The following is a 22681-nucleotide window of genomic DNA, read 5'->3' on the forward strand; positions in this document are numbered from 1 at the left end:
AACATGGCAACACGATATAGCCGTTTCAGCATTGATAGAACATTAACAACAAGTAGCCCACTTCACAAGCTTGATTCACTCACTACAGGGCATATAAAAATACATGGATTGCATCCCTGTAAATATGGCATAAATATGTTCTTAAAACATGTAGACATCATGCTCATAGGATGCACACACAAAATGAAACATAAATGACAAATCAGCAAGTTACAACAGTTTTTCAGCAGTTAACAGCAACATGCACTTTTGCAACAGGGATTAACATATCAATATGCACCCTAACATGAATGCAAATCACACCAACATGTAGAGCATGAAGAGCAGAACATGTGCATATCAAGATCATCATCATAAGATTAACAAGGACAAAGTTGTGGGCTTGTGGCACTCACAAGATGCACAAATGATGTTAACAATCAGTAGATTCCAGCAGTTTATATCATATAGCAGTTTTGCAACGAATACTAAGGCATCAATATGAACAGGAACATGAATGAAAACTAGACCATCATGAAGAGCACTCTGAGATGAACATTTTGACATACTATACACGCAAAACGGAGCCACAAGCACAAAGTTACACCATGACAAACAAACACACATGAAACTAAAATTCCAGGGACTTGGCCAAAATCTGGAAAAAAACAAGTGAGCGCACGATAGCAATATTGCACTCAGGCGGAACTTAGGCGGGCGACGCTCACCTAGGGGCCTTGGCCCGGTCGGTGGGGAAGCTCAGGTTGGGCCTTGGAGGCCGGCGTGCTGGGCCGACACGGGGAGCAACAGCGGTGGGCCGGCGGGCGAGGACGCGGCCCACCCACAGGGCGAGCAAGGAGGCCACGGGCGTTGTCCTCCTATCGCTCCAGGATGAGGCAGGGACGACAACGACCTGATCTCCGGTGAGGGGCGTCCGAGGAGGTCGAGGAAGGACGCGAGGCGACGGATCCGAAGGGGGCGGCTTCGTTTCCGGGCGATGGCGGGGCCGGGTGGTGACGAGGCACCGGGAGGCCGCACCATGGAGGGCGGCGGGGCTCTGCTGTGAGGAGAGGGGATCCAGCATTGGTCCGGCTGGCCATGGACGGAGGGAGCAGCCGGATCCGGAGTTGAGGGCGAGGCGGAGAAGACAGGAGGCGACGGATCCAGCGAGGGCGAGGTGCCCGGAGGGCGTGGATGACAGGGTCGTCGGTGGCCAAGGTTAGCTGGAGGGTCGGGCGAGTAGGGAGCCGCTCGGGCGCTGGAGCTGGGCGGCTCGCGGCCCAGATGGGCTTCCCAGGGGCTGATTTGGGTCCTGACGGGCCGCGGCGGCAGGGCTGGATAGGGGATGCGTGGCAGCGCGGGAGAGGCCGAGAGCATCGGTCGGCGGCGGCGCGCCCATTGGCGACTCGCCAAGTGGCGAGGAGGGGCTGGAGGGGCGCGGAAACGGAGGGAGCGGAGGCGCTGATGATTGGGCTGCATAGAAAACAAGGTGGGAAGAAGGGGAAGGCCAAAATTGGCAGGGGAGACCTTTATATATAGTAAGGGGGCTAGGGTTAGGGGTTTGAGACCGTTTCGGAGCTGTTCGATCTCGATTGGACGGTCCGAAGCAGAGGGGGGGTTAGGTAGGTGGGCTAGTGGGCTGTGAAGAGGAGTTGGGCTGAGATGAGAGGGAAAGAGTGCAGCCCGACACGGGTTTTCGGAGACCGAAAACACCCGACGAATATACCGACTACATTGCGGTTACAAGTTTAACGGTTAGACTATCAAACGAATTCCGAATGCAACGAAACTTGACAGGTGGTCTACCTCACTATAATAAGACCGCACACCAAGTTTCAACCCATTCTAAGAACATTTTTATGCCAGTTATAAAATAATATTTTAGAGGTGCCGCGGGCGTGTGCGAGTGTGTATGGGCTCAGAACGGACAACGGAGAGAACCGGGGGAACCCGAACGGATGCAAGTTTTGAAAAACATGCAGATGAAATGCAGATGATGACATGGCAAAATGCAACACGCAAGCAAATGACATGGCAACGACGGAGAATAACTGGAAGACACCTGGCACATCGGATTCGGGGCATTACAACTCTCCTCCACTAACAAGAGATCTCGACCCGAGATCTTAAGAACAAGACGGAAGAGAAAGAGGATGTGGTGAAGTAAGAACGCAAGAGAAAAGATGAACCAAGTCGAGAGCACTCGAGTAGAAAAGAGGAACGGCGAATATGACAAGAATCAAAAGCTCATGGAAACAAGATAGACTCTGACACCACTTCGGTTAGAACAAGGTAGAAAAGGAATAAGAACATAAGAATTCCAGCAGCACTCTGGCTGAAAATGGAAGGATTAGAACATGAACTTCACAAGATGGAATGACACTTGACGAGGGCCACAACACAATGCCTCCGGAAGAATTTAAAGAATTGATTGAAAAGAACGGATGAGAGAATAAGAACTTCCACCACGAATGAATTAGATAGCATCCTTAGAAGGAAGTTTTGAACGGAGTTGTTGAGAAAATCAATAATAAGGAATAAGCTTGTTGTGGACTTATCAAAAAAACATCTCAAAACTTGAGGTGAAATTAAAGCACAACCAAATGTCTGAATAGCTGAGAAGAACGAAGAAATGCAAAACTCCACTTCAGAAGAATACGCAAAATTAATTGCACTTCGAGACGTAAGAAGAAAAGATAGTTGAGATCCTCCATCGAGAATCTTGATGAACACTTGAAAAAATGAATTAAATCATGAAGAACCACCATGAAGAACTCCGGTGACAAAAGGATGATGAGATAGAATGAAGGATGAAAGAATAAGATGAGCCTCGTGGTGATCTAGATGGAGGTTCCGATGAAATGGCTGAGGAAATTTGAACTCCGGAAAAGAAAAGATGAAAACACTTGGAACTAGAATTTATTCATCAAGAACAAACTCCGAAGGAAGGGATTACTTGATGACGATGAAGTAAGAATAAGAATTACGTTATGCTTATCCTCATCAAATTTAATTGATGACAACCGGATTTGGCATGCAACTTATTCTTGTTCAAAAAGGATTAAGGGGAATATGGCGCAACCTTGAGGAAGGTCTCCAATGTACCACCAGTAGGATTGGAAAGAACGAATGGATTAAAATGACAATCAAGGAAAAGGAATCTAAAGGAACCACCGTAAGAATTTGAAAATGACTGACAAAAGAGAATGAATCACCGGGAAGAATTAGAGGAACAAATATGCTCGAGGGTATTTAGATGCAAAAGAACAAAGAGATCACGAGCTGATTAAAGAACACTTGAACAAAGCGCCGGGATAATTGGATAATGGTAGCTAAAATGTGAGGACGAAGAATTCTTCTAGAATGATGGCTTCCGGTGAAAAGAAATGGAAAACAACTCCTGACATACTCCGGATGGGTAAGAAAAGGAATATCTGACAAATGGAATAATTCGAGAGGATAACCTGAAGCTAGAACCACGAATCTTCGAGAGAACGGGCAGGATTTAGAGGAAAAACTCTTCTTCGGTCTTCAAATGACGACGGGAAACACCACCAAAATTGTTGAGACACTCCAGAAGAATGAAAAGCGAAGAGGTTGAGCCAACAATGAAATGATTTGAAATCGATCTTGGAAAGGCATCTGACTAATCAAATTCATTCTTACGTCAAACTCCAAAAAGAACTAGCTATGGCTCCGGAATAATTAGAAGAGCCAGGTAAGATCCTGGGAAAAGACATGTGGGTTAGGGCCCACTAAAAAGAAAACACCATTGAAAAAGATTGTTGCCGAGATAGATGATGTACCGGAACAGTTGAAATATTTGAATGAGGTGACAACCTCGAATTAATTGAATACAGACGAACAAGAATATGAACAACACCGAATACTTGCATTGAGTCGACTGGAAAAGAAAAGGAGATGAAGAATGTTGAACGAAACGAGAATTCACCGGTTGAAATAATTGAGGGAAGACTGAAGAGGTTCCGCACGAATGAAATTGATGTCGAATAGAGATGCAGACTCCGGGAAGAAGAGGGTGGGAGGGCGGGAAAAACAAAGGCAACTTGGAAGGGGGAACCGATGAATAACTTGAATAGAAAACACCGATTGAAAGAATGCAAAGGCTTCGCACGAGTAGGATGGATACTCGATTAGTGACTCCTGCTCCGAGAAGAGAAAAAAGGGGGACGGGTGGGAAAGAAAACAACTGAGGACGAGGAAACAACTTGGTTGAGAAAGAACTAAGGATTGATAATGTCAAAGATGAAGAGGCTCGAGTCAACTTGACGAGAAACGCACCGGATGAAAATAGCTGAGAACCAACGAACGAAAAACCAACTGCGCGACCCTAAATTTTTTTTGAAGGGGAAGAGAAGTAAGTCAAAACACCTATGTCAAGATTCCTCACTAGAGCGACGAAAGGGCTGAGGAGTAAAAAGAATTCCTACTCTCTGATATAACTAAACTCCGAAAACAGTTTTCTTCTAGACTCAATAACGGCCAACTACGGACAATCAAGGGGGGCTCTTATGGTCGGTCGAGGCTCTGATACCAACTTGTCACGCCCAATATGCGACCCTATCCTAAAGGAACTCGAAGGTCCCACCAAGGATAGAAGCGCATATTGGAGACACTTTTGTAAGGTGGATATCATTACATCGTACCATTACATAATAGTTGGGGATACATACAAGAGGCATACAATGCCTCATGAATACAACAACATCGTACATAAGAGCAGCATCCGACTACGGATGAAACACAAATAGAAACTCAAACGACATCCACCCTGCTAGCCCAGACTGCCGACCAGGAACCTATCCCCTGAACGATGAATCAGAAGAAGAACTCAAAACAAGCAAGCATCGCTCTCGCGTCATGATTATTGCATTACCTGCACCTGCAACTCTTGTTGTAGTAATCTGTGAGCCACAAGGAATCCGCAATCCCATTATCATGGGTATCAAGACTAGCAAAGCTTAAAGGGTATGGAAAGGATAAGTGGTGAGGTTGCAGCAGCGACTAAGCATATATGGTTGCTAACATACGCAAATAAGAGCGAGAAGAGAAGCAACGCAATGGTCGAGAAGCTAGAAGTGATGAAGAAGTGATCCTGAAACTACTTACGTTCATACATAACCCAAACCACGTTCACTTCTTGGACTCCGCCGAAAAGAGACCATCACGGCTACACACGTGGTTGATGCATTTTAATTCGAATCTGGTGTCAACTTCTCTACAACCGGATATTAACAAATTCCCATCTGCCACATAACCGCAGGCACGGCTTTCGAAAGTTTAAACCCTACAGGGGTGTCCCAACTTAGCCCATTATAAGCTCTCACGACCAATGAAGGATATTCCTTCTCCCGGGAACACTCGATCAGTCTCGGAATCCCGGTTACAAGACATTTCGGTAATGGTAAAACAAGACTAGCAAGACCGCCCGAATGTGCCGACAAATCCCGATAGGAGCTGCACATATCTCGTTCTCAGGGCACACCGGATGAACACTACATACAGCTAAAACCAGCCCTCAAGTTTCCCCGAGGTGGCGCTGCAAGTGGCTCTAGTTCGGACCAACACTTAGAGAAGCACTGGCCCAGGGAGTTTGAAATAAAGATGACCCTTGGGTTAATTACTCCCAAGGGAAATGTTATAGGTTGTTAGGAAAATATAAAACCAAGGTTGGGCCTTGCTGGAGGAGTTTTATTCAAAGCGAACTGTTAAGGGGTTCCCATACACCCGGCCGCGTAAGGAACGCAAAATCAAGAAACATAACACCGGTATGACGGAAACTAAGGCGGCAAGAGTGGAACAAAACACCAGGCATAAGGTCGAGCCTTCCATCCTTTATCAAGTATATAGATGCATTAATTAAATAAGAGATATTGTGATATCCCAACATAATCATATAAACATGGAGCGATCTTCAACTTCACCTGCAACTAACAACACTATAAGAGGGGCTGAGCAAAGCGGTAACATAGCCAAGCAACGGTTTGCTTGGAAGGATGAAAAAGGTTAGAGGCTGACATGGCAATTTGGGAGGCTTGATAAACAAGTGATAGGTAGCGGTCCAGCGTAACGATCACTTGCCTAAAATCCCGCTAGGAAGAAGAACGAGTCCATGAAGAAGATGAATGGGCGAAGATGAACGAAGCATAGTCGAACGAATCCTCACGATCGCAACGAAACAGGAACTATCGAGAAGAAGCACAACCGGAAAGAAGCAAACAACAAGGTAAACACACAACATATAAACATGACATGATGCTCAACCAAGTATGATGCATGACAAGGCTATATTGTACAAGAGTAACACATCAAAGCAAGTTTAAATGAGGCTGGAATCAACATATAACAAATCCGGTAAGTCCTCATATGCTAATTTCGAAATTGGTCCAGATCTGAATAAACCTTATGTTCAAGTTGTTAAACAGCAAGTTAAGATGCACCAAGATGATCTACACGAAATTCTAGTCAAGTTACATATAAAGTTCATTTAGTTCGGAGCTACGGCCTAGAAGATATGAGCAAAACTAGTCAAACATGGCATTGATGCAAAATGCATTCAAACATCAAGCAAACACTCTCAACACATGGATGCAACATGACATGATGAAACTACATGCAATTCTAAGCAAGTTTCATCTAGAGCATGCTCAAAACGGAGCTACGGTGCAACACATACACTCCAAACAAGTTATAACAACAATCTGCCCAAAACAGCAAGTAGGCACTTTGCAAATATCAAAACAACATGCTACATGAATCATATGAGCACAAACTTGACATGCTCTTCATGTACAGATAACATACTTCAAATGTAATTAAGGTTCAGTTTCATAGGCATTAAGATTAAACCAATATGATCAATGCAAAATGCAACTTTATAACACAGCAGCATATGCCTGAGCAGAGTTAATATGATGACAACTTGAGAGCAAGAAAGAGACAAGCTACAACAAGTAAACATAGCAACCAAGGGCATGGCATCAAATTACACATAACAAAGAGCAAATAAAATCCTGGCATCATATACAAAATGCTCATGGAATAGTGGGAACCAACAAGACAAGATTGAATGTTGAAACAATTTCAGCAAGTGTAAAACAGCAACATTATGATAGCATGTTCACAAGCATGGAACAGAGGCATATAATCTCCAAAATTAGCAAACATGGCATGTGAATAACTCACTCATAATATACTTAAAATCATGTAAATGGAGCATCTCCATAAGAGGCATATAATAATTACTATCAAGCTCACATCATAGCATCATGAAGTTAACAGAAATCTGGAACAGTATATAAGCATGTTCATGGCAATGAAAACATATGCTACAGAACATATATGAGGCATCAAAAGGCATTGAATGATATAGCATAATATGTACAACAAAGCATGTCAACTAAGAATCTCTCGAATATGCATGGATAAATTGGTAGCATCAAGCAAACATGGCAACATTATATAGCAGTTTCAGCATTGACAGAACATTAACAGCATGTAGCCCACTTCACAAGCTTGATGCACTCAATACAGGGCATATAAAGATACATGCATTGCACCCGTGTAAAGATGCATAAATATGTTCCTAAAACATGTAGACATCATGCTCATAGGATGCACACACAAAATGCAACAAAAATGACAAGTCAGCAAGTTACAACAGTTTTTTAGCAGTTAACAGCAACATGCACTTTTGTAACAGGGATTAAGATATCAAGATGCACCCTAACATGAATGCAAAGCACACCATCATGTAGAGCATGAATAGTGGAACATGTGCATATCAAGAACATCATCATAGGATCAACAAGGACAAAGTTCTGACACTCACAAGATGCATAAATGATGTTAACAATCAGTAGATTCTAGCAGTTTATATCATATAGCAGTTTTGCAATGAAACTTAAGGCATCAATATGAACAGTAACATGAATGCAAACTGAACCATCATGAGAGCACTCTGATATGAACATTTTGACATACTATACACGCAAAACGGAGCCACAAGCACAAAGTTACACCATGACAAACTAGCACACATGAAATTAAAATTCCAGGGACTTAGCCAAAATCTGAAAAAAAATACAAGTGAGCGCACGATAGCAATATTGCACTCGGGCGGAACTTAGGCGGGCGACGCTCACCTAGGGGCCTTGGCCCGGTCGGTGGGGAAGCTCAGGTTGGGCCTTGGAAGCCGGCGCGCAGGGCCGACGCGGGGAGCAGCAGCGGTGGGCCGGCGAGCGAGGACGCGTCCCACCCGCAGGGCGAGCGAGGAGGCCACGGGGGCCGTCCTCCTCTCGCTCCAGGATGAGGCAGGGACGACGGTGACCTGATCTCCGGCGAGGGGCGTCCAAGGAGGTCGAGGAAGGACGCGAGGCGACGGATCCGGAGGCGGCGGCTCCGTTTCTGGGCGATGGCGGGGCCGGGCAGCGACTAGGCACTGGGAGGCCGCGCCATGGAGGGCGGTGAGGCTCTGCTGCGAGGAGAGGGGCGCCGGTGTTGGTTCGGCAGGCCATGAACGGAGGGAGCAGCCGGATCCGTAGTTGAGGGCGAGGCGGAGAAGACCGAAGGCGAGGATCCAACAAGGGCGAGGTGGCAAGAGGGTACGGATGACAAGGTCGGCGGCGACCGAGGTCGGCTGGAGGTCGGGCGAGCAGGGAGCCGCTCGGGCGCAGGAGCTAGGCGGCTCGGGGCCTAGATGGGCTTCCCAGTGCCCGATCTGGGTCCTCGCAGGCCGCGGCGGCAGGGCTGGATAGGGGATGCGTGGCAGCGCGGGAGAGGCCGAGAGCGTCGGCCGGCGGCGGCGCGCCCATTGGTGACTCGCCAAGTGGCAAGCAGGGGTTGGAGGGGCGCAGAAATGGAGGGGATCAGCTGTAATGCCCCGAGACCAACGCTCCAGAAGACTTCCAGCTATTCTGAGTTTCGTCGTCTGTTTGTTTTACTTGTTGCATTCATCGTTGCATCATGCGCATTGCATCTGCATGTTTTAAGAAAACTCGTAACCGTACGCAGTTGCCCTTTCTCTCTTTGCCTCCGTTGTCATTTTGTCAGGCCCCTTGTCTTCGTTGACCTCCTCAGACCGCTTTGCCTTCGTTGGTCGTTCCAGACCAACCGAGTTTCGTTCCCCTCTTATTTGTCTGCCTACACAACCTCTCTGCACAACCACCGACCCCCTCTTGCGTGCGTTCGAAAACTGCCCCGAACCCGAACCGCTCAGTCATCACCGTTGCATTCAGATCATCTCCTAACATCTATAAAATATCTCCGTTTTCTTATTTAGACTTCCTACCCCATTTATTCTCGACAGTCCGATTATGATTGGAGGGACGAGATATCCCCTAACCTAACCCACTCGCTATATATATTAGTCTAACCCGAGACCAAATCCCTAATTTCCAGGGATCCTCTTACCCGCCGCCGCCACTCCTCTAGTCTCCTCCCACCTCGGGTTCTACCCCGATCCAAATCCTCCCTTGAATTTCCAACCGGACCAACCACTCATCGCCGCCCAAATTCCACTCGCAGGTAGCCAGCCACACCCTCCTCCCGATCCATCCACCATGGTCGTGGCCCTGCTTCTTCGAGACCAGCAGCTGTTGATCCGCATCCATGCTGCCTCCCGCCGTCGACCGCAAGCCAGGGAGCCTCCCCATGCTCCTCCACCTCGCCTCATCATCTGGCAACCGACGCTGTCGCCGACGACCATGAGATAATCACCGCTGCCCTTCTCCTCCTCCTGTTGTTCCTCTGCTTTCCTCATCTCACCTCCCTGTCTCTCTTTCTCTGTTCAAACTAGTTGACCCGTGCAAAAATCTAACATGAAGCATCAAAAACACACGTGCAAAAATCTAATTCTAACTAAATTTAGCTTTCAGTTGGCATTTCCTCAAACAGTCAAGTGCACCTATTATTATTTGGCTGACAAAAATATGAACACCAAACATGCCATCATCGTTAAGCAATTCAAGGATGTCTATGAATCGAACATGAAATATTTGGAGCATGGAATAAAAAACAGCACATTGTCTTCTGGCGTAGATGCACAATAGATGCACTCCTTCGAATAGAGATCAATTTTCAGCTGAAACAATAGATGCACTCTTTCAAATATGCATCATAGTAGGTCCTACAAAAATCACGAGAAATTAGAGGATGCAACTTGACTACCTTCTTTATCATTTGGAGGACAAAAGAAGCTAGAAAAATTGTGATGAACCACCAATCCCTGTTAAAAGTAACTATCATTCCCCTATGATATATGGATATATCAATCAAGAGAGAGGGGGGTGTTATCCCAGGAAACACTTTGCAAACATAAGCTTTTAAATTGGTAGTCAACTTACTGTCAACATGTAAGGTTGCCTCATTTCTGAAAAATACAAATCCACCCTAAATTTTCACATGAATAAAATGTAGATTTTCTCTTCTATCAAGATATTACATGTCTGGTATCTTCTTGTAGGAACTGCTACCATCATTTGCTTGTTCTCACAAAGAATTCAATCCATAGTATGCCAAGAAGCTAAGAAAAAATTGTAATTTCTTCAAAGAATATAATACATTGCAGAAATAAAATACTCTATCAGAGAGTTTGCAGGCGAGGTAGCAGGGACAAGAGCAAGAACTAACTTTGAGAGGAGATGGGCAGACTCCTGCGTCGTGCCCTGGCTGACCCCTACGCTTACGCCATGCCTCCAGTATCCTTTCCTCATTCCTTTGTGCTGTGATAGAAATTCAGAATGGCAAATAAAAGTATTCTTAGATTGCAGCCTTAATTTCTTATCCTTTAGTAGATGCACATTTGATTCTATTCTTAGATTGCAGCCTTAATTTCTTATCCTTTAGTAGACGCACATTTGATTCTGAAGGAAGAAGATGGGAAATATGCATATAGCAAGAAATAGTAAAAAGATGTTCTTTCAAACTTGCATGGCTATTTGTTTTTTCTGTAAACATGCCAATCTACTGCCATCTCACTGGCCTTAATTTCTTTTCATAGATGCAAATTTGATTTTGAGCAAGTAGAGAAGCAATATATGATAGCATACATCAAGAAAGAGTAGAAGAATGTTCTTTTCAGCATATATATATATATATATAAAGGGCAACCTGGTGCATGTAGCTCCCGCTTGCGCAGGGTCCAGGGAAGGGTCCGACCACTTTGGGTCTATAGTACGCAGCCTTTCCCTACATTTCTGTAAGAGGCTGTTTCCAGGACTTGAACCCATGACCTCATGGTCACAAGGCAGCAGCTTTACCACTGCGCCAAGGCTCCCCTTCTCAGCATATATATATATATATATATATATATATATATATATATATATATATATATATACGACTATAATTTTTTCATGTAAATACACTGATGCACTACCATCTCATTACAAATTATGTACCGTGCCAAGGAAAAATCATTTTACTTTTCAGCATATATATACGATCATATGGTAGTCACACATATAAGCAGCACCACAAAAACAAACACACAAACACGACACCTGGAAAAATCAGGAACAGAGGAATTAACACGACAATAAGCAGTAAACAAATAGGGTAGAAAATTGCAGTGCTTAGAAAAGAATGACAAGGACAAACCTTGACCAAAGGGACAGAGAAGGAGCAACGTTAGTGATTCTAGAGCCTGCAAAATAAAACGAAAGGAAGGTTAGCCAAACAAGCCAGTCTATTCAATACCTAACACAACAGCAAATCAAAGACAACCTAGCTTTACATGGCAGAAATTTCAAGTAAGAGAAAAAATATATAATGGAGGCGGGAGTGCTGAGAGCTGAGATTATATCGCACAACTGAGAGGGTCTCAATAGTTACATAAAAGGGTAAACATTGTAGCTAGCCATGAATTATTTGATAGCAGAAAATCTTGACAGAATAGCATCTATGCAGATGAATTTTTAGCAATGAAAAATATACCAAGAGATAAAGCAAAAGGCAGTACAATTTATTTGGAAAATATGGATGCTAGCTACTATAATAGAACCAATTATATATGTCATTCCTCATTTAAAGAAAACACTGTATTGAGAGTGACATATTAATCAACTCATAAGTCCTAAATGAGTAAAGAAAGGACATTCATAGAGACAATTTGCGAACATGATGGTGCAAGTATATAGATGCAACAAAGAAAGCTAAACTACTATTTGGAAGCTACTGGGCAAAAAATGTTTCAGAAAATTGATGAAGCAATCACACACACATATATACTATTTTATTAGCTGAAGGAAACATGGTCCAACAAACCAAGCACCGCAGGGAAGTCCTCAGCTTGATCAACCAACCATTGCATAAAGAAAATGGCAAAGGACGATAGCTAAACAAAATAGGAGAATATAAGCATAAGTGGCGAACAAATATCTTTTGCAATCAGTGCATATACTATATAGCCATACTATTTATATACTAAAAGAATAGTCTGCTTGGTTGAAAGCTTTTTTTGTATATATCTATCGTACTAAATCGATTTAGAATTGAACTCCACAACAACCGAAATTGTAAGTGTGCACACATTTGAGGCACGTATCCTACTATGCAATAGATTTTAGAAGTATCATGAGAAACCAGAGAGTGAACTTGCCTGCCTCACCTATCATCTGGAGATTAACAGAAGGCCGAACCAACACATCCAAGCATTTGTAGAATTGGACCCCAAACAATTGAGAAATGATGCCTAGAATGGAAAGGCTGCACAAGGCACACAAGAATAATCTAAAGCAGGGTAATCATAAAAATGGAATATTATCAACCTACCACAAAGCAGGATGCTGAACTATACAATTCATGTATTTTTAGGAACATTTTTGCACACAAAAAATTTAGATGCACGAAATAGAGCTAGGAAAGCTGGAGACTATAATCTGAATCACCAAAAACCAGTTGAACTATTCATACCCAAAAGTAGGCAAAAGGGAGAGTACATATATTAGTTCTTCCAAACCATCTAAGATGGGTCATATTTAGCTGTAGGCAAAAAAGGTACATTTCTGTAGTTATATACTTATAGTTGCATAAGCACCATGCATGCGTATGATGGCATCATGACAAAAACTATGAAATTCAAAAGACATTTTTGTACTAATTGGCTCCTCAGTGAAGCTAGTACAGAAGAAGAGGATCGTACTGGGTATCGTTCTTATCTTTCTAGAAAAGAAAGGGTAAAAACTGATTCAGAGCTGTCTGCGGATAGGCAAATCTATTCATCTTGATTAACTAACGAGTTTATATACTTATTCCCTCGATTTTATTCTGTCTAGTAGGTTTCCAGTAGACGTGGGTATAGGTTACTCAATCTGAGAGTCGGAACGGTAGTGTTGGAGCAGATCAAACGACTGGGCCACTCAAATGTGATTTTCATCAGTTGGTCATCATGGATACTTGACTCGCATACTTCTTCCCTCGACTTTGTTCTGTCCAGTAGGTTCTGCAGTAGATGGAACCAAAAGAGATGTTTTGTCCTCGATGTGCTAATTCAAACTAAACAATCAGAATGAGGCATGCTCTCTAGAGATGGAAAGCAACGAACTGAATGTCCCAGCAAAACAACAAACTGTACAACAAGAGTGTGAAGAATTTATTGGCTGCACCATTACTAATGAAGTTAACATCCACCCGCCAAATGATATTCGATCTAGGGGTAGGATAAACAGAATTAAGGGGAATAAAGAGAAGGGAAGCAAAAAAGGTAACAACAATAAGGCGAAGGTGTCGCAATTGTGCGAGATTCTATCTATTTGTTCGTGCTTAAGAATCAGTTTTTTTATCTGTCTGACTTCATCAACTGATAACTGGATATTCACTCTAGCCGTGATACTTTTTTATTTGTGTGAATGAGTTAGTTAATATTCATTCATCGCCATGTACAGTTTAGTTGCAACTGAAATATATGTACTTATAACTATCTAAATGCTTAGATTTTCCTGTCTACATATATATCACCAAACAGCAAGTTAGAGGCTTGTAGAAAACACACACAAATCGCCAGATATCTTGTAATAATGCAGTATAGGATATCTTGCAGTTCCGGGCAATACTGACCAACTGACCCTCTTCTTAATAGCCCCAAGTTACTGAGAAACCTGCAAACCCATCCAAACCAACAAAAATGACATTAGGAACAGATCCCTTGCATCACCTGCACTTGTCCAAGCTCTACTGATAGAGACATACCTTGCATCTGGTACTCATAGAAGCATGGGGGATTTAGCCGATATACAGGACAGGGGCCATGTTCTCCGGCTCCTCTGGTTGCTTCTTCTCCCGAATCCTCTGCTCTTTCCCCTCCAGAGGCTACACCAATCACAACACAACATCAGGGACAAGGAAAAGATGCATGTGCGTGTGTTTTTCTATTGGGTTCGATTTGGTTCGAAGGCAAAGCACGCGCGCACCATGAAGTCCTTCCCCTCACGGTTTTGGAACCAGCCGAGTGCCGCAAGAACACCCACCTCTATTTCCTCTTCTTCTCCATCAACCCCATCTCCCTCAGTGATTCATTTCTAAAATAGAAGTGCACCAAAAAATAACTATTTGAAATTACAAATAGGGATAGGCCAATAGATGACCTATTAATTCCATAGGAATCGCAAAATCCCAAAAAATCGGTACAATTATCATTTTATAAATGTTCACACCTTAAAGTTAACAATCTCCTCAAATTAGCATACAGGGCTAACATAAACTTAAGCAAGACTATTCAAATGATCATGGTACATGGTGGATTTATCATAATTGATATTTGGCTGGAAATGGCTACGTTCTACAGATATTCTGAAGCTCATTTTCAGTAGTCAGATAAGTCGACCTGCTACAGCCGCCTACAGCCGCCCACCAACACCCACGACAGGCCACCATGGACGATGCGCACCTGATTCCACCAGGAAGCCAATCCTGTACCATCGCGCGCGCCTGAAGTGCACATTGAGGCAGATCTTCCCTTCGTGGTATATCTGCATCAATATCTCATCCACAACAAGAATCACAATCTACAATCAGGAATCCACCCATGTAGAAAGTACGGAAAAGAAAATAGGATGCATACCTTGTGGGGCTTGACATCAAGCGTGGGGAGCTCGATCTCGTGCACGACGTGGGGTGAGCAAGGGGGATGTTGAACCGGAGGGGGAACTCATAGCGGCTGAGGTTGTGGACGTACCAGCAGGTGCCCTCCCAGCGGGTGCCCTATGGGTTGACGACCGAGACGGCGGAGATGCGGAACCAGTGGTTGTCCTTGGCCTTGTTCACCGAGGTGTAGGTGATGAGGGCGTGGTACTCCTCCTTGAGCCGCCGCTGCCACGCATCGCAGACCCATGGACCCGCCCGTGTCGACAGCAACGGGATCTCGCCCATCATGCTCTTCATGGCCTGTCCCATCCCTCCCTCGCCCCCTGACCTTCTTGATTTCCTCTGCTCCGCCTTTGCCTTTCTCTCCTCTCCCGAGGACTCTCCACGGCTCTCTGGCCCTGCCCTTTGAACTGGTGCGCGAACAGACGAGGCGAAGTCCAGGTGGGGTGGAAGAGGCGGGGCTCGGGGTGGAGCATGTGAGGACGGAGGAGGAAGAGCTCGGGGCAGACATAGACAGAGGAGGAAGAGATCGTACCAGGGATGGAGGACGGATGCGGGTGGGGCGGCGGCTAGGGTTCATGCGACTGAGACGAGTGAGGGAGGAAGGAGGTGGGGGCGTGCGCTGTGGGGTTTGGGCGACCAATGGGCTTTTCAGGATGAATGACCAATCGTACCGTTTCACCCCGCACCCAGCCAACACATCGCAAGCGGCCTACTCGTCATACACGCGTGAAAGAAACAGTAAGGTGAAACACGCAGTGAATATCTAACGGATGAGGAGAGCCGAGGTGGGATTTTTACCCCGATCCGACGGCCACAAATGGCCCAATCGGGGGAGCCTTCTGGAGGTGAGTTGGCTAGCCTCATTTTTGTTTTAAACTAGTGGACCCGTTGCGCCAAATGGCGCAGAGACCTGCTGATTTCATGTTAGCGATGAAAGGAAATCCATGGTTTAGTTGATTTAGTTTCGGGCAAGCACATATGGCGACAAATTTAACGAAACATGTAATAAATAAATATAATACATATGTCTGTTTGAACTTCAAATACTACATATCATCGATAACACTATTTAATTAAAATATAAAGAAATGACACCTACACCATCTCATTATTGGAAGGAGATAACACAAATGCAATATAACTTAATATAACATTGCTATATCTTTTCTGTATGCTGATAAGACCTTGTTGTATTCTTAAACACAACCTAGCTATTAATTTATACATGGATGTGACCTTTTCGCACCACTTGCATTTTCAATATGGCTCTAGTTATACGCATGAAACATGCACTTACATCGGTGTGAAAAGGTCATGCACTTACATCGGTGTGAAGAGAAAACCAATAGAGAAGTTGGAAGAAGGCACGGCGAAGACATAGAACATTAGGAGGTTGAGCAGGAACAGTAGGACAACAATTTAACCTGAACCACACTGAGAAAACATTCTCCAAGATCCTGAAAAAATCCATGTTCAAATATTAGTTGTCCCACAAATGTTATTTGTTAAGCTAATGCAGACTAAATGAAAACAATAAAATAAAGTACCAAATTGGAGTAACATTCCTTCACTCATGTCTGTACTGAATCCATATCCTCTTTGATTACACTTGGTTTGTATCTGCAAAAAACAAATGGCAGCTTGGTGAAGATTTACAATATAATGCTTCGAAAAAAATACTGCATGCATGTTCTTAAATATTGATTTCTAACTATGGAGAATTGAGATGATCTTTAACATGATCGTCTCCCAGATCCCAATCTAATAAGTAGTTTTCAAATAAAAAGGAAACATACTTTGAACATTTGGTTGCTTGGAGTTAAAAAACTTAGTAGTATAAGAGAGGCTTCTCATAGCTCACAAATATCCCGACTAACACCACCTCTTCTCTACTAACACTGCTGCTTCTTGCATCCAGTAAGAGGAAAAAATACATGTAAGATCAATCACTTTCTAGTGAGCTGCACTTAAAATGGATTTATCAACACATCAACTGAAACAGTGCCACCTTGGTTGGCTTATAGATTATCCACAGGTTGTAGCTCCACGTTTCAGTATTTTTTTGAAGTTTATCATACCAAAACATATGCCAACATCACCACATGTGGAATTATCATGCTTCATATAAGAGTATTACCCTGCACTTCCTCGATGGCTATGTCAAACCCCAAGTTCTTCGAAGGCCCCTATCCGCCGCGGCTCGAAGAGACAAATGACAAGCTTCTTCTCAAGCGGCAGTCCACTAATCGAGCATGGTGTTCACTCCTTTGGACAATGATATAAGCAATCAATTTTTGAAATCTAAATGCTCTTTGAACCAGAGAGAGTAATCTTTACCTCTACAATTGCTCGTGTCATCACACACATCAAATATTCTTGGCAAGGGCACATCACACAACATACAATACTAAATCAATCTAGATTCCAAAACACCACCTGAAAAACTTGAAAATTTTGCAGGTCTTCATGGAAAGATGAGAAAAGGGGTTAGAAAAACAGGAAGAAACACACCTGTCACATAGTCTCCTCCACAAACTGGGAGCTTTCTCCTCCTGGCGGCTTGTCCATGGCTCCCTTGATGCCTACGATGACGTGCTCCCTGCCGGCTTCCTGCTCGGACGCCCGCCGAGGGCGTCGCCCTCCTTTCCCTGCAGATCCATGGCACTCCTCCTACTTATCCATATCATCGGCCTGTCCTTAACCCCATGACGCGTCCACCACCTGGGTCCTCCTTGCCCTGGCTGCTCCACCCCCAATGCCGGCTTCTTGGCCCTCCCCTGCTCCTCTGCCCCTGGTTTGAAGACGTGGGCATCCCTGTGGAAGGCCCCTTGTCCGAGGACGAGGGCGATGGGCGCCAGCGGGAAGGAGGAAGGAGGAGGAAGGGGGAGAAGGGATGCGGCGACCGGCGGCTATCCGCCCGAGCAGGAAGGAGGGGAGGGGGTGCAACGCCTATGGTGTCAAGCGAGGGAGGAAGGAGAGGTGTGGCGGCTAGGGTTGGGGCGGGTATGGGCTCTGGCGCAGCAACCCCGCGAGGAGGATTGGAAGTGGAGCACGCGCGGGGATTGGGCAAAAGCCTCTTCCACGCGAGAACGATCGACCCAGCCAATAAACGCATAGCGCGAGCCCACCAGTCATTGGACGGCAAAAATGACCACGAGGTGAAATTGGGTTTGACAGCAGGTAAACATCCAACGGCTCAAACGCTCTAAATGACCAGATCCAACGGCCAACAAAGGCCAAATTGGGGGAGCACCGTGGAGGCAAGTTGGCTAGCAGCCTTATATGTTTAAATAGGAGGGCCATGGCTCTCGGTCCCCATCAAGCTCCGCGTCCGTACCTCCTTGTCGAACCTTGCCGGAGTTCCTCCATGACGCCAGTAGGAGACCCCTATCCCGCCGTCTCTCTTTGCTTCCTTCCCCTGTTCCCTATCTGAATCTCTCTCTCTTTTATTTCTTCAGGCAACAGCAGCAGCCGCTACACCCTCTCGCCGGTGAACCCAGCAGATGAGCTTGCCACCTTCCTCCACGCCTCCTCGCCGGCCTCCTCCACCTCCCCACCGCGCCAGCAGCACCAGCCGCTCAAGTCCCAACCTCGAGTTGCGCCCCTGCCTCGCCATGGCCACCGGCCTCGTTGTTTCCTCGCTGTGAGCAACTTCCGTCATAACCGAACCTTCTTTCTTTTCCTAGATCCGTTCTGGCATGTATAGTTCATTTACAATTGCCACTAGGTTTCTCCACGAGCTTAGTAGTAGTCCGTCTGGTCAAAAATCTTTGCTCTGTCCAAGAGGTCTTGGGATTGAGTCCCAGGCGCCTCAGGTTTTTCCTCTGGATCTTTTGTCAATGCTGACTCACACTCGCTTGGGCCTCATCCGCCAGTGGTTTGCACTGACCTTCTCATTCCGGCCCAGTATTGTTTTTTTTCTCTACTCAACGGTTTTTCCATTTGTCCAGGACAACTGTTTTACAGTTTAGTCCCTAAAGTCATGCATCTAATAACTTTTCACCCGTGCATCGAAATTAAACAAACTATATATGCAAAGTGCTTAGAATTACATCTAGTTTCACATTATGCCACTTTCATCCTTGTTAAAAATGTTTAACTTGTTGTTTGCTATTATTTTGCATAAATGCCATGCTAAAATGATTTATTTCATAACTAAATAACCGTAGATCCAAATTAAACAAACTTTATATGTAAATGGGGTGGAAAAATGCATAGTTTAACATGCTGCACTTTATTTCCCTTTAACAACATTAAAATGGTGTTTTAGTCAGAACAGTACCAAATCTAAAATATGCACATGGGGATTTTCCGGAATTATTGTTTGTTGTTCCGGCCTCATTTAAACTTGCCTAAGTAGATAGTTTTATTATGCTTCACCCCTTCCATGCTTAACACCATTTAATATTGATGAGTAGCATAAACGAGAGTGAACTAAATACATGAATGTGGTGCTTCGTCAATAGGCAACTCGTAACATATTGAGCTCCACTTAACTTGTAGTGTTGTTTGTGCATATTGCCATGCCATGCCTCATTAAACCTGACATGCATCATACTTGATTGTGCATCATGCCATAATTATGCTTGTGTGTTTACTATGTTGTTTGCTTCTTTCTGGTTTGCTTCTCTCGTTAGCTTCGGTTTCGTTCCGGAGTTGTGAGGATTCGTTCGACTACGTCCGTTTGTCTTCTTCATGGACTCGTTCTTCTTCCTCGCGGGATCTCAGGCAAGATGACTATTACCCTCGATATCACTTCTATCTTTGCTTGCTAGTTGCTACGTTCTATCGCTATGCTGTGCTACCTATCACTTGCTCTTCAAGCCTCCCAAATTGCCATGTCAGCCTCTAACCTTTTTCACCCTTCCTAGCAAACCATTGCTTGGCTATGTTACCGCTTTGCTCAGCCCCTCTTATAGCGTTGTTAGTTGCAGGTGAAGTTGAAGATTGCTCCATGACGTACAAGATTATGTTGGGATATCACAATATCTCTTATTTAATTAATGCATCTATGTACTTGGTAAAGGGTGGAAGACTCGGCCTTATGCCTGGTGTTTTGTTCCACTCTTGCCGCCCTAGTTTCCGTCATACCGGTGTTATGTTCCTTGATTTTGTGTTCCTTACACGGTTGGGTGATTTATGGGACCCCCTTGATAGTTCGCTTTGAATAAAACTCCTCCAGCAAGGCCCAACCTTGGTTTTAACATTTGCCACCTAAGCCTTTTTCCCTTGGGTTCTGCAGACTCAAGGGTCATCTTTATTTTAACCCCCCCGGTCCAGTGCTCCTTCGAGTGTTGGTCCGAACTAAGCTGCCTGCGGGGCCACCTTGGGAAACTTGAGGACTGGTTTTACTCGTAGCTAGTCTCATCCAGTGTTGCCCTGAGAACGAGATATGTGCAGCTCCTATCGGGATTTGTCGGCACATCGGGCGGTCTTGCTGGTCTTGTTTTACCATTGTCGAAATGTCTTGTAAACCGGGATTCTGAGTTTGATCGGGTCTTCTTGGAAGAAGGAATATCCTTCGTTGACCGTGAGAGCTTGTGATGGGCTAAGTTGGGACACCTCTGCAGGGTATGAGCTTTCGAGAGCCGTGCTCGCGGTTATTTGGCATATGGGAATTTGTTAATATCCGGTTGTAGAGAACTTGACACTTGACTTAATTAAAACGCATCAACCGCGTGTGTAGCCGTGATGGTATCTTTTCGGCGGAGTCCGGAAAGTGAACACGGTTTTCGGTTATGTTTGACGTAAGTAGGAGTTCAGGATCACCTCTTGATCATTGCTAGCTTCACGACCGTTCCTTTGCTTCTCTTCTCGCTCTTATTTGCGTATGTTAGCCACCATATTTGCTTAGTGCTTGCTTCAACTCCACCTCATTACCCTTTTTACCCATAAGCTTAAATATTCTTGATCTCGCGGGTTTTGAGATTGCTGAGTCCTTGTGACTCACCAGATACTATCACAACAGTTGCAGGTGCCAATGATACCAGTGCAGATGATGCAACCGAGCTCAGATGGGAGCTCAACGCAGATCTTGGTCGTTGCTATGTTTTGTTTCATGGTGATCAGTAGTGGAGCCCAGTTGGGACGATCGGGGATCTAGCAGTTGGGTTATCTTCTTTTCTTTTGGCTTCATCCGTAGTCGGACTATATGTGTGCACTCTGAATGATGTATGAATTATATGTTCATTGTGTGAAGTGGCGATTGTAAGCCAACTCTTTATCCCATTCTTATTCATTACATGGGATTGTGTGAAGATGACCCTTCTTGCGACAAAACCACCATGCGGTTATGCCTCTAAGTTGTGCTTCGACACGTGGGAGATATAGCCGCATCATGGGTGTTACAAGTTGGTATCAGAGCCATCCCCGACTTAGGAGCCCCCTGCTTGATCGAATCGTTGGCGTTGTTGAGTCTAGAACAAAAATGTTTTGAGTCTTAGGATTATATATATCGGAGAGTAGGATTATTTTTACTCCTCAGCCCTTCGTCGCTCTGGTGAGGCCTCCTGACGTAGATGTTTTGTCTTTCCTCGCCTCAAATTTCACTAAAAAAAAATTTAGGATCACGCGGGTCACTTGGGATCGTTCCGATATTCTTATGATGAGAACATTGTTCTTGGTGCGTCCTGACATTTAGGGGTTGTGGCAGTGTCCCGGGGAGTTGAGCTTCGAGGTGTTGTCGTCATAATTTTATCGTTGCAGTTCTGGAATACCTGAGTTTTGCCGACATCGAAAATCTCTTTTATGCAGTTGTTGGTGAGATAACCTCGACGCCACCCAGTACTGGGGCGGGAGTTCGGGAGTATTGCCATAGCTCGTATAACGGATGCTTCTCGAAGGTTGAGGTTCACGATTTCTGGAGTTTTCTTGGTTATGTGTTGACAGATGGATACAACTTGGATGTAGGTATTGTTAGTTTCGGGTGAGATATATATTGCTTCCCCTGTATCCCCAACACCAGATTGCATAACCAGAAAGTTTCGGGAGTTTTATAGGTGGGAATTCAAGTAGCTCTAGTTTTTTTTCCGACAGATGCATGATATGAGATTGGGGTTCGACGTCTAGTGGTCCGCCTATCCACGGTCGTTTTTACAGTGGTCTCGTTGTGTCTTAAAGAACCCTTGGCTATGCTGGTTCGGGGACACTTCATATGTCATGTGCACTGCCTTGTACATGATGGTGTTGTACAATCGAGCCCGTGTGGGCCCCACCACAAAAACTTCGGACGAAATCTCTATGATATGTTTGTTTCGGCTTATTCTGCAAGCCAAATCCTTTGTTTTGTGTTATATGTGGTATTCGAGTTGCTTCGATGTCAAGTGTTGATCCATACCTTTCCTAAACGTTGTTCTCATATTGCTATGTGAATACTAATCCTTCTTGATCATCGAGATTGTCATGTCAATTCTTTCCGACCGGTGTGCTTCTCTTCAAATGAATCCGATCATTTCAACATTTGCGAGATCAATTCTAAGTTTTCTCAACGGCGTTTGTTTCATCAGTCCCAAGTTGTCCTTGTTTTCCCACCCTTTTTCTTCAAGGACTTAGATTTCTTAATCATGTATCCTTTTATTGATGGCAAGTCTCTCCATTC

General features: G+C 44.6%; 1 long non-coding RNA gene and 1 pseudogene across 2 annotated transcripts; both read right to left on the reverse strand.

Moving 5' to 3' along the window:
- Window positions 1–9843: 9843 nt before the first annotated feature.
- LOC123091556 (ubiquitin-fold modifier-conjugating enzyme 1-like) lies at window positions 9844–15754 on the reverse strand (annotated as a pseudogene).
- Window positions 15755–15962: 208 nt separating this feature from the next.
- LOC123094656 (uncharacterized) lies at window positions 15963–17773 on the reverse strand. Of its 2 annotated transcripts, XR_006445906.1 has the most exons (5): window positions 17422–17773; window positions 17222–17349; window positions 16632–16704; window positions 16409–16541; window positions 15963–15994 (listed from the first exon to the last, which is right to left on the reverse strand). It is a non-coding gene; the product is annotated as an uncharacterized lncRNA (long non-coding RNA). The 2 variants fall into 2 exon arrangements; XR_006445905.1 differs by lacking the exon at window positions 15963–15994 and having other exon boundaries at window positions 16354–16541; window positions 17422–17678.
- Window positions 17774–22681: the final 4908 nt, after the last annotated feature.

Source organism: Triticum aestivum, chromosome 4B (genome assembly GCF_018294505.1).
Source record: "Triticum aestivum cultivar Chinese Spring chromosome 4B, IWGSC CS RefSeq v2.1, whole genome shotgun sequence".
Taxonomy (NCBI): Eukaryota; Viridiplantae; Streptophyta; class Magnoliopsida; order Poales; family Poaceae; genus Triticum; species Triticum aestivum.